This window comes from Pseudopipra pipra, chromosome 1 (genome assembly GCF_036250125.1).
Source record: "Pseudopipra pipra isolate bDixPip1 chromosome 1, bDixPip1.hap1, whole genome shotgun sequence".
Classification (NCBI taxonomy): Eukaryota; Metazoa; Chordata; class Aves; order Passeriformes; family Pipridae; genus Pseudopipra; species Pseudopipra pipra.
In genome coordinates this window covers 131,016,280-131,030,996 of record NC_087549.1, presented here as the reverse complement: position 1 = coordinate 131,030,996, position 14,717 = coordinate 131,016,280, and the positions used below count along the sequence as shown (strand labels likewise).

General features: G+C 39.6%; 1 long non-coding RNA gene across 1 annotated transcript; it reads left to right on the top strand.

Annotated features, from left to right (window-relative positions):
* Positions 1-2,278: 2,278 nt before the first annotated feature.
* LOC135420721 (uncharacterized) lies at positions 2,279-12,807 on the top strand. The gene is made up of 2 exons (XR_010433696.1): positions 2,279-2,462; positions 12,412-12,807. It is a non-coding gene; the product is annotated as an uncharacterized LOC135420721 (long non-coding RNA).
* The last annotated feature ends 1,910 nt before the right edge of the window (positions 12,808-14,717 follow it).

Genomic DNA, 14,717 nt, shown 5'->3' with positions numbered 1-14,717 from the left:
TCTATTCAATTCTGTTGAACTGAAAAGCATTCATCTCAAGAATATTTTTAAGACTTGTTTTCTTGTACCAGCTAATGGATGGTAAACCTCAAACATTGTTGAATGAGGAACCCATTTTTCATAATCCGTTATCTGTCCTTATACTTCAGGTCTTTTTTGGTGTGTTTAGTGTCATCCTTTACCACTACTGTGCAAAGCCTTGATGCTATCCTTAGTGTGTATGCCACATCTGGCTGTTGTCATCCTATGCTTGGATAACAGAACACTCCTGAATTTTTATCAACTTGATGTTCCACCACCATCATCCCACTTTATTTGACCTCAGCTGAGACCACGGAGACCTATGGTCTTCCAGATGCTTTGGTTACTTTTATCTATGGCATCACTGGAAGATGCAACTCTGACTTCTTTTCCAAGTGAATCACACGTGAACATGTGCATGTGAACCACAGATATAAAAAGCTGAGTTTTTTCCATCTGGGTTGCAAGATGGAGCAGTGATTTTTGCTCTTCACTGGTGGGTATCATGGAGATGGACCACTCTCCAGACAGACCCCAGACACCCACAGAATAACAGAATCACAGAATTGGTCAGGTTGGAAGGGACCACAGTGGGTTACTTGGTGCCAACTCCCTGCTCAAGTAGGGTCATCCTAGAGCACATGGCACAGGATTGCCTCCGGATGGTTCCTGAATATCTCCAGTGAGGAAAACTCTACAACTTCTCTGGGCAATCTGTTGCAATGCTTGGTCACCTGCACCATAAAGTTCTTGTTTCTTTTCAGGTGGGACTTTCTATGCATCAGTTTCTGCCCACTGGCTCTTGTCCTGTTTCTTGGCACCACTGGGAGAAGCCCGGCTCCATTCTCTTGGCACTCTCCCTTCAGATACTTGTATAGACATCGATAAGGTCCCCTCTCAGTCGTCTCAAGATTGAACAGGCCCAACTCTTTCAGCCTTTTCTCATAAGAGAGATGCTCCAGTCCCTTAATCATCTTTGTAGCCCTCCACTGGACCTGCTCCAGGCTCCAGGTGCAGCCTCGCTGAGACTCAGCAGAGTAGCAGGATCACCTCCCTTGTCCTGCTGGCAGTGATCTTCCTGATGCAAACTAAGATATCATTGGCCTTCTTGGCCACAAGGGCACACTGCTGGCTCATGGACAGCTTGTTTTCCACCAGGACCCCCAGGTCCTTTTCTACAGAGCTGCTTTCCAACAGGTTAGTCCTCAGACTGTACTGGTGCATGGGGTGCACTGTCTGGGAAAGTTTTGTATCAGGAAGGAGGTGAGAATAGTAGCAAGAGAACTGGTGGTAGTAGTTGCAACTCTGAGTAATAGGTTCATAGGTCTGTCAGAGAAAAATGCCCTGATTTCAATCTACCTCAGCAAACACCTAAAGATCACGGAGTGTCCTCACCATTTCCCCTTTCCCCCAAAATGCACTGTGCCTGCTATCTTATTTTGCCCACCAGAGTCTGTCTGACTCTTTCCTGGTAGCCAAACCCTCACTGTGACTGTTCTTGTTAAACATGTAGGAGTAACTCTGAAAAATATACAGGTAGGAATTGTGACATTTGTTACTAATTTAAGGTGGATTGATTCAAAAGAAAGTAATCTGCTGGAGAATCAGAGACATTTTGACTCCAAAGACCCACATTCTCCAACGTGAGGTATCTGAGCCTTCCCAAGGCTAGTACTTGCACTCTGCTGTGTGTGTATTCAATTTAACATTTTCACTGTGAACTGCTTAAAGCATGATGCCTCATTCTCTGCAATAAAAATCTGTGTGCAAAATCTGCAGAGACTTAGAAGTCTGAAATTGCTTGCTGCCTCCTCAGGACCCATGTGTGAATGCTAGTTGATTTGAAGAATAAAGGACAAAATACCATTAGGATACAGCTGACTGATTCCATAGTCAAAATCCAGCGTTTCACAATGTACTTACAGTTCTAAATCAGTGTCGTTGTCAGCAAGGAACAGCCATTTGAGCACTCAGTAGAATTTAGAGCTGCTAAAAGACTCTTCTTTGATACTGTGGTTTCACTATGCCATTTTTAGGAAGCAGTAGCATTTCTGATTGTTCTTTTTTTCCCCTGATTGGGCAGGGTTACTTCTGCTGCAGTTAGAAACCCTGGTATTTTTGTTGATTTTGGGAGCTCAGTTTTTAATGCTTAATAACACAATTCTCAAAAAAAGGCTGAGTCCAAATCTCATTCCATCTGCAAACTCATTATCTAAAATTGCAAATTAGTGAATGCGCTCGTCCGTTTCTAGAGTCATTGCGAACTTCTCAACTTTCTGTGGGACTGGTGTGAGAAAAGCCCATCCAGTTACCCAAAAGAGAACAGTATGGAGAACTGGGCCGCAGATGGAACACCAGGAGTCCCCTTTCATTGAGGAGTCTCACCAGAAGACAAGTTACCTTAGGAACATGTCATGCTATAGGCTGTTGTCTTCTCAAGCGTGAGTGTCCAATTAATAATTATTTGAGCAATTAAGCATCATCACCACTCTGGTTGTCAAGGTAATGCCTTCATCAGCAATGTAAGAGAGATTCACGTGAGCCCAAAGTTAGGCATGAAAACATTGTTGCCTTGGTGTTCCTGCTCATTCTGTAGAAATGCCTCAGCATATCCAATACTCACATAGAATCCCAAAACAACAATAAAAACAGTTGCCCTGGTTCCCTGGGGCATGGGATGAAGTCCCAGTGCAGAGTCACAGCCCTGGCAGATGTGGCTCAACATCTCCCTCCCTTTAGAAATAACAGAGTCCCACTATTGCTTACAGAGACTTTTCTGATCCTCTGAAACTTTGGAGCTTTTCTTCCTTGCAGTTGAAATATTTTGAAAAGTCACCTCCTCCTCCATAAAACATATCCTAACAACTTCAAGGGAGAGTGCTAAAGACAAAAAGCCTCAGGAAAGATGAGTGTACAAAGAAGCACACCAATTTTCTTGAAGTACAGCAAAACATGAGAGGAACAAAACATGGCTTCAGTGTGAGTGTAAGGAACTGGCATATTTAGGGTAGAATCACTGTGAACCTCAAAACACCAAGCTGGAGGAGGGGAGTGGTGTTGGAGGGAGATTAATAAAATGAAACATGATTGCTATAAGGGTTAGAAGGTGAATAATACATTAGGAAATTCAATATAAAATAAATTTCACAAGTGAAACAAGGAAAAGCAGAAGCCACTGCATACTATTGAAAATTAATCACAAAGTTCTCCGAAGTAGTTACATGAAGGGGGCAGAGAAGGTGATAAATAGCCATGGGAACTCCTTTCCCACTTAACAGGAGTGCTTCAGGTCTGGTTTTCCTAAAGCACTGTCCATCAGCGATGTTGGTGAGCTGAACTAAAAATCAATCATTAACAAAAAGGGCTGAGATGTGGATGGGCTGACAGCACAGCAAACTGCCTGGACAGCAACCAACCCCTGGAGCTGCAAAGAGAAGAGACCTGGTGAACACAGCCACAAGATCTATGAGGAACAGACAAAAAGGGCAAAAATACCCCCACAGCTGCCTGCGGAAGTTGTCCTTCTGCCACTGTTCATGGAGTCAGCTTGGCTCCTGCTCTGGGGCACTTTGCAGCAGCATAGTCAGATGAAGGCCCTTTCTGCTTTATTTGAAGCCTCTGGACCCTTATTGCCTCCCCAATCACATCAGGTCACCTCTCGCTGTGACCACCTTCCTGAAACCTCTTACAATCTGCACTTCAAAGGCACCAAGGCAACGAGGTGACTAAAATGCCTGCTAAGGCTTCCCCAGAGGGCTCCCACTGGACTGGTGCTGTACACTCTAAAACTAACAGAATCCTGCTGCCAAAGTACTGCCAGTTGGAAAAGAAAAATATCTCCAAAGATCCAAAGCAAAGGTGATGTTTTTTTTAATATGTGAGTCAAAACAGTGGAGCATTACCTGTGGTCATGATTTAATGATAATTTTTACTCATGGCATTTGACCAGACTTAAAGAGCTGCTCATAACACCTATTTGTCCTTCAAGCCCCTTTAATAAAATGGATATCTCTCTTTATAGCATGCACATTAACAAAGGATCAAGCAGCTCCTAGCCCTTCTGGTTTGAATTTCCCCTATTTTCTTATCCAAAAAATTGGAAACTATTGACTAGAATGCAAAGTATCATAGCCTTTTATATTCCTGACTTCACTTTAACAAAGTAGTCCTGTAGACAACTGTCAATCTTAGAACACATATCTGTTATATAAAAAGTACTATTTTTTGCATACAACTCATTATTTCAGATGCTGACAGTACACAGCTTGACTTACTGCTTTCTGCATTACCTGTTTTGTTGCTAGGAAACTTCTGAACAGAAGCCAACGTGCCATTCATCTAGTTCCTTCATGTGCACTCATATGGAAGACAACCTAAGCTGATCATTACTTCAAACAATGTCCTCCAGTTCTTTTTAACATGGCACTGCTAGAAACAGGGGATGTGCGTTATACAACAACATTGGTTGTGTGTATGAACAGATCTCCCAAAGTTGAAGAAGAAAGGCAGAATTCTCATGCAGTTTGGATTCTTGCACAGAGAACTCATTTATCTGGAAAGTGAAAGTGCATCTGTGTGTGGCCTCTTCACTTGGGCAGTGCTGTACATTTTATATATCCATTATTTGTACTACAGTATGAGGCTTGCCTTCAGTCAGAATCACCACTTCAGTGTGTGAGCGAGCCCTTGCTTTGAAGAGCTTATAGTCTGACACCCTGTCTCTTGACTTTTATCAGGAAATTATGGCCTTTCACTCTTTTTACAAACCTACTGAACAGAACTGGGATGGTGATCAGAGAATACACTAAATCATTGCTAACAGGGTGGCTGTTACACTCTGCAGACTAGAGATCTCTGGTTACTAACCTTCAGCTGCAATGTAGTTTCCCAGCGGCGTTGCTTCTGTGCTTTCCAGCCTGTGTCACCTCAGCTACCTAGTTGAAGAGCCAGATACCTGAGACTTATGAGGGAGTAATAATCATGAAGACTTTTGTTTCTCTGTTCCTGATTTTGGTCACTGAGAAAGGCAATAGTTTTTTGTTTTGGAAAATTCACACAAATTTATAACAATAGTCAAAATTATCTGTACCTTTTTGTACCTAAAATATTGTCCGTGATTTTGTTTCATTCCTTGGGAAAGAGACATTTTCAGTGAAGTTAATTCAATACATGTCTTGTGGTGTGAAGCAACTGGCTTTCAAAAATAGAAGAATCTTCCCCTAAGTTCACATATGCAGTCACACCCCAGAAGCCATAGGAGTGATCTGGTGACACAGTTTTATTGAGTGTTGTGCTCCAGGAAAGCGGAGGAGGAGGGATAAATAAAAACAGGCTCATACGCTCCACAATGTGTACAGGTTCTGAAGATTTTACTCTTCTGTCATTTGGATGGGTCAAATAAATTCAGTGAGGCAGGATAGTGTGATCCATTGGTGATTTGGATAAGGCTTCCTAACATAGCTACCATGCCCTCCTTTCTGGCAAAGTCTTCAGACAGGTCACGAGATGTGGTGACTACTGGCAATCTCAGCTGTGTGGAAATGCTTGTCTTGGAGCAGATTTAGAGTAAAGGAAGAGGTTTTCTGTCCTCATCAACCTTTGCTACGTCAGTTCCAGGTTTTCCATTTCATACAGTTGTCTGCCATTTCATCAGATGTCCTTAACTATCCAAGTTTTTCAGCATCTATCCTGAGGTACTCACCTATCCACAGAGACTATTTAAAAAGTTGGGGTGCACTGCACATGCCAGTAATGGATAAATTTATCCAATCTTTAGTCTTTCTCACTTTTTAATTTCACACCACCATGACCATAACATCAATGTGCATCATACATAAATTTTGAAATAGCATCTACAACAATGTTTTTTGATTGTTCATTGTCTCACTATGTATATCTAAATTTCTTCTGAAACAGATTTTGCAGGTTTTATGCCTGTGTTTAAATATTCATGTTACACTGCCCTTTGCATTTGTCAGGATTTGTATGTGTCTTCCTCTCAGGGAGTATAATACTCTTGTCTTAATACATAATAAGGTATTACCATTATAGCAACGTCTCTACAGCAATGTAAGTTTGCTTCAGGCTTTGTAAACTAGTAGCGTGTACTACAAAAACCTTCCAAACTAAGTAAGATAATGCAAAGAAAAGGAGGAATAAAACACATGCATTAAAACAATGAGCAAATGCTGAAATCCGGAATTCCAGAGCTACTACTAAGGCAAGAAGATGAGCAATAACCAGAGAATGTTGGTTCCATTTCATATCAGCTTTTCAAAACTGCATTTTATTCTGTAGAATAAAAATAGAGACAAAATTTTGATGAAAAATATATTTTGGTATTAAAAATCAAGATTTTGGGGGATATGAAAACCTGATATTAAAGACCAGCTTGTGAAACCATGCATGCATTTCATGTGTTTTACACTGACTAACCATTCCAGCCAGGTCCAGTGAAGGTAGGGCAGCACAAGTGAGGATATGCATATGAAATCACAGAAGTATTGATTGGAGAGGATCTTATCTAGTCCAAATTTTCACCTGAAACAGGACTTTTGCCAACACAGGGTAAGATCACTTCCCTCAATCTGCTGGTCACTATTCTTCTATGTAGCCCATACCAGCACACAAATACTCCCTAAAGGGTTTTATGCCCCATTATCCCTGCAGTAAATAAGCAAGGAAAACATTCCATAGTGTAGGCAGTTTCAGAGGACTTGCTTTTAATGGTTCAATAAGTACATCACAGCTTTATGTTCCTCTGTGTTTTGTTTCCTTCTTCTTTGATTTTCTCCTGAGTGGCATATTGTATTTTCAATGTTACATTTTAATAAGCTGCTTTTTACAAGCTAATAACTTCAGGTTCCTCTGTGTTAAAGAAAAATTCAAAGCCACAGAGAAGATCATAGGTGTTTGAGGTGATTCATTGATTCCAAAGAAGTTTTTTCACCTGCTTAGGTTGTTCACCTTTTAACTTTAATAAAAGGTGACTAGTGTAATGTGGTTGTCAAAAGGTTCAGTGTGGCAACACAGCTGTGTTGAGACGAAAGGTCATAGGGGACCCTAGTTGATAGTTCAAAGGGGAGCAACAGTCTTCTTTGAGCAGCAGAACTGAAAAGAGAGGAAAAGGCAGCAAGACATCCATCTGTTCTTTAGCTGTAGTTAAGGAAATTTTGTCACAGAAGTCATTGCCTTAAATAATTGTCAACATATTAATTAATTTATTCTTTCACATGTAAAACATATTATTAAATATATCACCCTTATTTGCTAATTGCTTATCAGAAGGTAAAAATTATGACTTCTGCATTGAATCCTTCAGTTTAACAAACCCTATAATTTTCCTAGTAACAGGCATAATTAGTGAAGCTTGGTTTTATCTTGTCCTACAGGAAGACCAAATTAATCACACTGGGCAATGTAACTCCTTGAGAATAATCTTTATATACTTTTTTGGAAATAAAAGCAGTGTAGATCTTTTGTGACTTTTGGGTTACCTCCGTGTGTGAGAAACCTCAGATCAGTATGGTCTGGAATATTAAATATGCTATGCACAAGAGATATCAGCAGACATTATGCTAACTGAATAAAGCACATTCAACTTCCATTACATTTCTAACAAAAAATTACTCACAGCCACTTCCAGTTGCATATTAATTAATTATAGCATATTAATTATACTTAAATATGTCAGGAAAGGAAAGCAACAATTGAGAATGTGCAGGAAAAGATGATGTTTTACAAGGCTACTTTCGAGGGTTATTTGAGACACTGGTGAGGCATATTCATTGTATGAGGTCTCTTCTAGATGGGATTGCTGTCACGTAGAAAGAAAGATAGCATGTCCCTGCTTCTGGTGTGATTCCTAAGTATGTCTAATGCCTTATTAAATATTCCTATTTGAATATAATTGTGAAAACTATTCTCACCTCAGATACTTCTGTGGCCCTCATATTTAGTGGGGCGATCTGCAGGTGAAAAGGAGATGAGCTCCAACCACTCATACAACAGGCTTCAAATTATTTAAGCATTACACCAAAAGTATCACGTGAGAGCAGCCCTCACAACATAACCTCCAGAAAGAAGGTTGTTTGCTTAATTAGGACCTACATGGATGCTACAAGCTGAAGGACGCAATTAACTTGTCTAGCTTCTCTCAACCTGCATAATTTATTTCTTTCATGTTAAAATGTCTTGTGCATCTCATCTAGTGGCAGACAAAAGTAGAATCATAGAATCATTTAGATTGGAAAAGATCTTTAAGATCATCAAATAAAACTAATGCTGCCAAGTCCACTACGAATCCATGTTCCTAAGTGCCACATCTCCACGTTCTTTGAAATAGCTCCAGGGACGGCGATTCCACTACTTCCCTGGGCAGCCTCTTATAGTGCCTGACAATGCTTTCCATGAAGACTTTTTTCCTAATATCCAATCTGAACCTCCCCTTGTGCAACTTGAGGCTATTTCCTCTTGTCCTCCTCTTGGGAGAAGAGACCGACTGCCACCTTGCACCAATTTCCTTCACAGAGAGCAATAAGGTCCCCTCCGAGTCTCCTTTTCTCCAGGCTAGATTCTCCAGGAGAATGCTGTGGGAGATGGTGTCAAAGCTTTTACTGAAGTCCAAATAGACACATCCACAGCCTTTCCCTCATCCACTTAGAGGGTCACCTTGTCATAGAAGGAGATCAAGTTGGTAAAGCAGGACCTGCTTTCCCAAACCCATGCTGGCAAGGCCTGATCCCCTGGTTGTTGCCACATAGTAGCACTCAAAATTATTTCTGTAACCTTCTCTAGCATTCACGTCAGATCTTGTCGATGGGTATCACATTTGCTAACCTCCAGTCACCTGGGACCTCCCCAGTTAGGCAGGACTGCTGATAAATAATGGAAAGTGGCTCAGTGAGCACTTCCATCAGCTTCCTCAGTACCCTTGGGTGGATCCCATCCAGCCCCATAGACTTGTGTGTGTCTACATGGTGTAGCGGGTCTCTTGGATTATGGGAGCTTTGTTCTTCTCCCCATTCCTGTCTTCAAGCCCAGGAAGAGTTCCAATCAAAACTCTCTGTTCAGCTAGGCTGGGCTTTTTCCCCATCATCTCAATTTTCAGCACATGGGGACAGCCTGCTCCTGTGCCTTTCATATTTCCTTCTTGAAGAATGTCGAACCTTCCAGGACTCTTTTGCCCCTGAGGACTGTCTCCCGAGAGACTCTGCCAATCAGTTTCCTGAAGATGCCAAAGTCTGTCAAAATCTGCTTCTGTGCCCCTCTTTCAGAGGACTAAAGGCTTACAATTCTCATTGAAATCAAGTGCTCAACACCTCACAAAATCAAGCCAGTGATGCCTCTGCTCTTACAGAACTTGTCTGGGACTTGTGCCGAGAAAGAAAAAAATTCTGTGGCAATAGTAGAGAAAAAAACTCTCATCAATACAAGTGATATTTATCATATAAATAATATTCATTGAAAAAACCAACCCACAAGTATTTTGAAGAGCAATTATGCATCATTAAACAGAATTAATGTGTTTGTATTGCTATCATGCAACATCAAGGATCCATTGTGCTGCAAGATATATGTCTGCTGTGCAATATCTTGGGCTATTGGTCCAAATTTGAAGATGGCTTGAGAAAAAGTTAACATTTTAATTATGAATAGAATTTATTCTGTTGTGTTTTTAGAGCAAGGGTAAGACATCAACTCATGATGAGACTTAAGACAAGCTAGAGCAAAAGACCAAAGCTTTAGAAGATTTGAAATGCAGCAGCACAACCTAGAGTCTGACAAAGTCCTGGTGCTGCTGAATTGAGAAGGCTGAACAAATTAGCAAAATTTAGGACAGGTTAAAAATTCAAAAGCAAAATATCAATTTTAATTTCAAAACGTAGTTTTCTTTTGAATGTTTACTTCATAGCAGAGACATACTTTGTCATTTAATATCACATATGGCAATTAATGATTATATCTATGATTTGGGTTTTTTTAACAATTTATAGAATTATGACACAGTAGCTAGTCTGAAGTGGATTTCCAAATGATACATCCTAGAGATAAAAGTAAAACCCTCCAGGAAACCAGAATGGAGTTTAAATTCACTGTGGGTGTGGGATCCTGTAGTTCACTGCACCAGATCTCAGATGGGCAGTTAAGGTTTTTGCAGAGAAGGAACACACACACATGCACATGGAGAAGACAGCTCCTTATCCTGAGGGATATATCACTATCTCATGGGCAAAATGCTGAACCAGAGGACCTCAGGAGATAAAGATGTGCGATAGAATAGTTCCACTGCCAGCTTATTCTCCTCAGAGTCTTCTGGTGGAAAAGAGTGTCTTCTGGAAAGAACCAGAGCAAAACTTCCTCCCTCACCCAAGATGATGCCTATTAGCCCTTTTGAAATGAAAACACCCTTTTTTTGGTCCCTGATGATAGGAAAACACAGCCAATGGTGGCAGAAGAATCACTTTTCAGACACCTTGGATTGCGCTGACAAAGACAGGGAGGGCTGTGAGATTCCTGAGGCAAAATGTGAGCTGTTAGGTAGGGAGGATCAATGCTTCTGTGACAACATTACTAAAATGCTCCCACATCCAAGTACAAGCTCAGAGCAAGCTTCAGAATAAAGATAAAGCACAGACTAATGCACAGTTGAGTATCAATCTCTGAAACAATAGTTAAGACCTACTAGGAAGTGGAAAAGATTGTGAATACATGGAGTGTATGCAGCTAAAATAAATTGAATCAGTTATGAGTTACACCAGGACCAAATGATCCCAACTGGCTGACTGGATTACTTTGAATTCTTCTTAGTGCAGTCAGTTTTATCTCACAAATTTTAAATTCCTGGGCTAGTCCTCTGAGATGATTTTGGATGGAGACAATCTTTACTCTGAGGCATTCTGAAGTGTTGGTGGCTCTATTTTCAGTTCTTTGTGGGTCAGACAAAACACCTCCTGTATGGGCAAGTTAAATTTCAGATAGTTGATCTTCTCAGCCTCAGGAAGGTAATTAAATTTTAGAACTTTCATAAAACTACATGTGAGTTACATCCCAGTCACTTAAAAGTTAAATTTCTCAAATGAGACAGCATTGTAACAATAACAGGAGTCTTTCTGCTGGCCACATTGTATTCCCAAAAACCCTGAGAAATCTGATTATATTCAAAATTATGCATTTTAGCCATGTATTTTAAATATCTGTAGTGGTTTAAATATGTGGTTTGTACCTCTAAGTTAATCCAATTTAAATTAAAAAAACATAGCTATAAACATCTTCTGAATCACTATAATGTTGCCAATCAGCAATGAATTCTGAACAAGCTTTGTAGTTAGTCATTTTGAAATTGCTTCATTCCTCACAGCATTACTTTAATATCCTGGGAACACCGCAGCCAGCAGAGTGCGCTCTCTTTCCATTCAAGCTGCGTGAAGATGGTTCCCAACCAAAGTTCCAGCAGTGGATATTTGCCTTTAGAAAGCAGAGTAATACTATCCAAGCAGAAGTGTGAGAGAAATGTTAATGAAATATTAAAACGAAAAATCCCCTGGTATAATTTTTCAACCATGCTATTTTATATTAAATTAAACCTTTATTCAATTCAACAATTAAAAAGTATATGAATTTATGGGAAATATGCTATTCTTAACTAGTGTGAGATACACCACACTGCAAATTTTGCAGCAGGTTAATTCAGCTCTGAAAAGTAGTGGGAGATGTTATTGGCATAAACAATAGGGTACACATGACACATTGAAAAATTAGGAGATGTGAGACATCTGCATTTGCTTTCTATGAGTACTGTGTTGGGTTTTTAAAAAATATATATTGCTATCATTTATATAAGAACAGAAATAGATTTCAATTTTGTATGTTCTGTGTCTGGAAACAGAGTGCAAACGAAAAGTTTCCAAGCTGGATGACTGTTTTGAGGTGGGTATTTAGTTATCTTGATGCTGATGGACTCAAGGTCTTCTGTTGGTAGCATAGGATTGTCCTGGCATCAGCAAGGAGCAAGAAGGACATTCCTCTAACGGTTATGGAATGAAATGAATGGGCTCTGACTGCTTTAAAATTACTTTCAGATGCACTTTTATATGTGATATGACATTGGCCTTGTCTTTACTTTCAACTCTTGAAAGTCCTTTAAAGACTAAAAGTCTCCTTGCAAAGGCAGTGGAGTATGACAGGAAGAACTTAGTAGCTTGACTTTTGTGGATTTTTTTAGTAGAGTTTTATCTTCAATGATTTCTTTTCTTATTATAATTCTCCTCATTACTATCTTCCCACCACTCCAAAATCAAGCTTTCAGCTGAGAATATGATGTGGGTGGCTGATTAAATAATCTGTTTTTATCAAGATTTTGATAATAAATCTTGAATCTTTGTCTTTCAGGTATAAGAGAGGAACCCCCAAAAGACAGAAGAACATAAAGAAGAAAATGTATATCTTAAAAGCATCAGTACAAAAATCATTCATCCACCAGCTCACTAATAGAAGTAATACTTCTATTATTATTCAGTAAGAATCAAAAATCCATCTGTAAATCTGCAGACGTTGCTCTGCATCTCTTAGCATGGATCAGAGAGGATACACATGCTATTTACAGGAATTAAGGATGAAAGGATCAGGTTTCACTTCCCTTTTATCCCTTACTTATTTTTAAATGATTGCGCATCTCAAATAGACTTGAACTGGTCTTAAATTATGTGCAAACCATCCATGCAAATAATTTGCTCATTAAGTGCAAGTGTATTTCCAAATGAGAAATAAATTTCTTCCTGAATATCAGTTATACTAAGAGTGTTGCTAAATAGTAGAAGTGTGTAAACATGGTCAAAGTGCCTACAAGCCAACAGTGTAGAGGAGGATTTGGATAGCAAACAATAACTTCGAACAGAGATTGAGTCAGTCTAACCTGGGATTAAGATACACACTTAGTAACTGGCCTTCAGCCACTTTTAGCCATTCCTGCCTTCCTGCAAGTTTACTCATTTGTGCCTGCACTTGCTCATGGCCACAGCTTGACAGGGCTGTTATAACAGAGACTTGGTGGGACAATTTACGTGAACAAATATTATCCTACAAAAGAACAGCTTGTTCAGAAATTAGAGGCAAGGCAAAAAGGAAGCAAACTTTGCCCTTTAAGTCAGTGATATCTACAAATGCTTTGATTTAGTTGGTAGCATGTTGTGCTGAAAGTTTCTCAGTAACGATTAAAGAGAAAAATAGACACTTCATAATGCTGATGAACACATAAGGACGATCATATGTATGAAGACTTTTTTGTAAGATGTTACAGAAACATCCCTCGTGTGACACGTTGACTTTAGTGGATATTTTAATTCCTCAGATACCAACTAGACATGTCCATCCAGCTCCTGAAGGGCACAGGTAATGATCTGATACAATAGGTGGAGAGAGCAGCTAGAAGGGATGGTTTCAGATACAACTCTGACAAAGAGTAGAAAATGTTTCTCTCGAAGTAGAAGGTAACTGAGATGAGAATGGCCTTTAAATGAGAAAGTTCATGATTATTAAAGTAGGAGAAATTGAAAAAAAGCCAGAATTACAGATTTCAGAAAGGCAGACACCATTAAACTCAGAGGGTTTATTGATAGCATCTTCTGTCAGTGCTAAAGGAAAAAGTTAAAAGGGAATAAGAATATTAATTATTATTAAGGATATGAGCTGATTATCCAGTTGTGGAGGAGGCATAGGACGTATAGTATAAGATCATTTTGACAAAATAATTAATAATCATAGATTTCAGTTATAAGTTATAACTTTCATAGTTATAAGACAGAAACAAAAAGAAAGGCTGAGCTATCAGGCATTAATACAGAGGTATAGTGTAACTTCTTGGAAAGGCAAGGAATAGAATGAGCTGCAATTAAAATCTGAAAAAAAAGTTTACATCCATAACTAAAGGGAAGACTAAGATAATGATTTTCACTCAGATAATCTTCAATAAAAAGAGCACTATCAAATGAAGCAGCATAATTAATATCTGGCAGAAAAGAAAGACCTCATCTTTGAGTATTTCATATGTTTGATTCATCTGTTTCCGATGACTTCATCCCATGATACCTAAAAGGGTTGGATAATAATTCTCAGCACTGTTAACAATTATTTTTAGTTATTTAAGGAGAAATGTGATATTCAGCAGCATACAAGAGGCTCGTCTTTTGTGGTGGGTGCCCACCACCTGCTCTATCACTCCCCTTCCCAGCTGGACAGAGCGGAGAGAATAAGAGGGAAAACGACTAGTAGATTAGATAAGGCAAAAAGCAAAAGTTTGCATGTGCACAAGCAAAGAGTTATGTCCGAGCTAACGTCGTATGGTATGGAATATCTCTTTGGTTAATTTGGGTCAGCTGGCATAGTTGGTCCCCTCCTAGGATCTTGCCCTTGATGGGGCAAGGGGAAGGAATTTTGAGAGACAGTGCTGGTGCTGTGCCAGCACTGCTCAGCAGTAGCCAAAACACTGGTGTATTATCAACACCTCTCTACCTACCAATGCAATTCACAGCACTGTGAGGGCTGTTATGGGGAAATGAACTCCATCTCAACCAGATCCAATACATCTTTAAAAAATGAAAAAGGAAGAACTAGAGAATCAAAAACCCAGTAGCTAAACTTCAGTTCACCTGAAAAAATGCTAATCGTGATTCAGCAAATTGTTTGCAACTCTCTGGGAA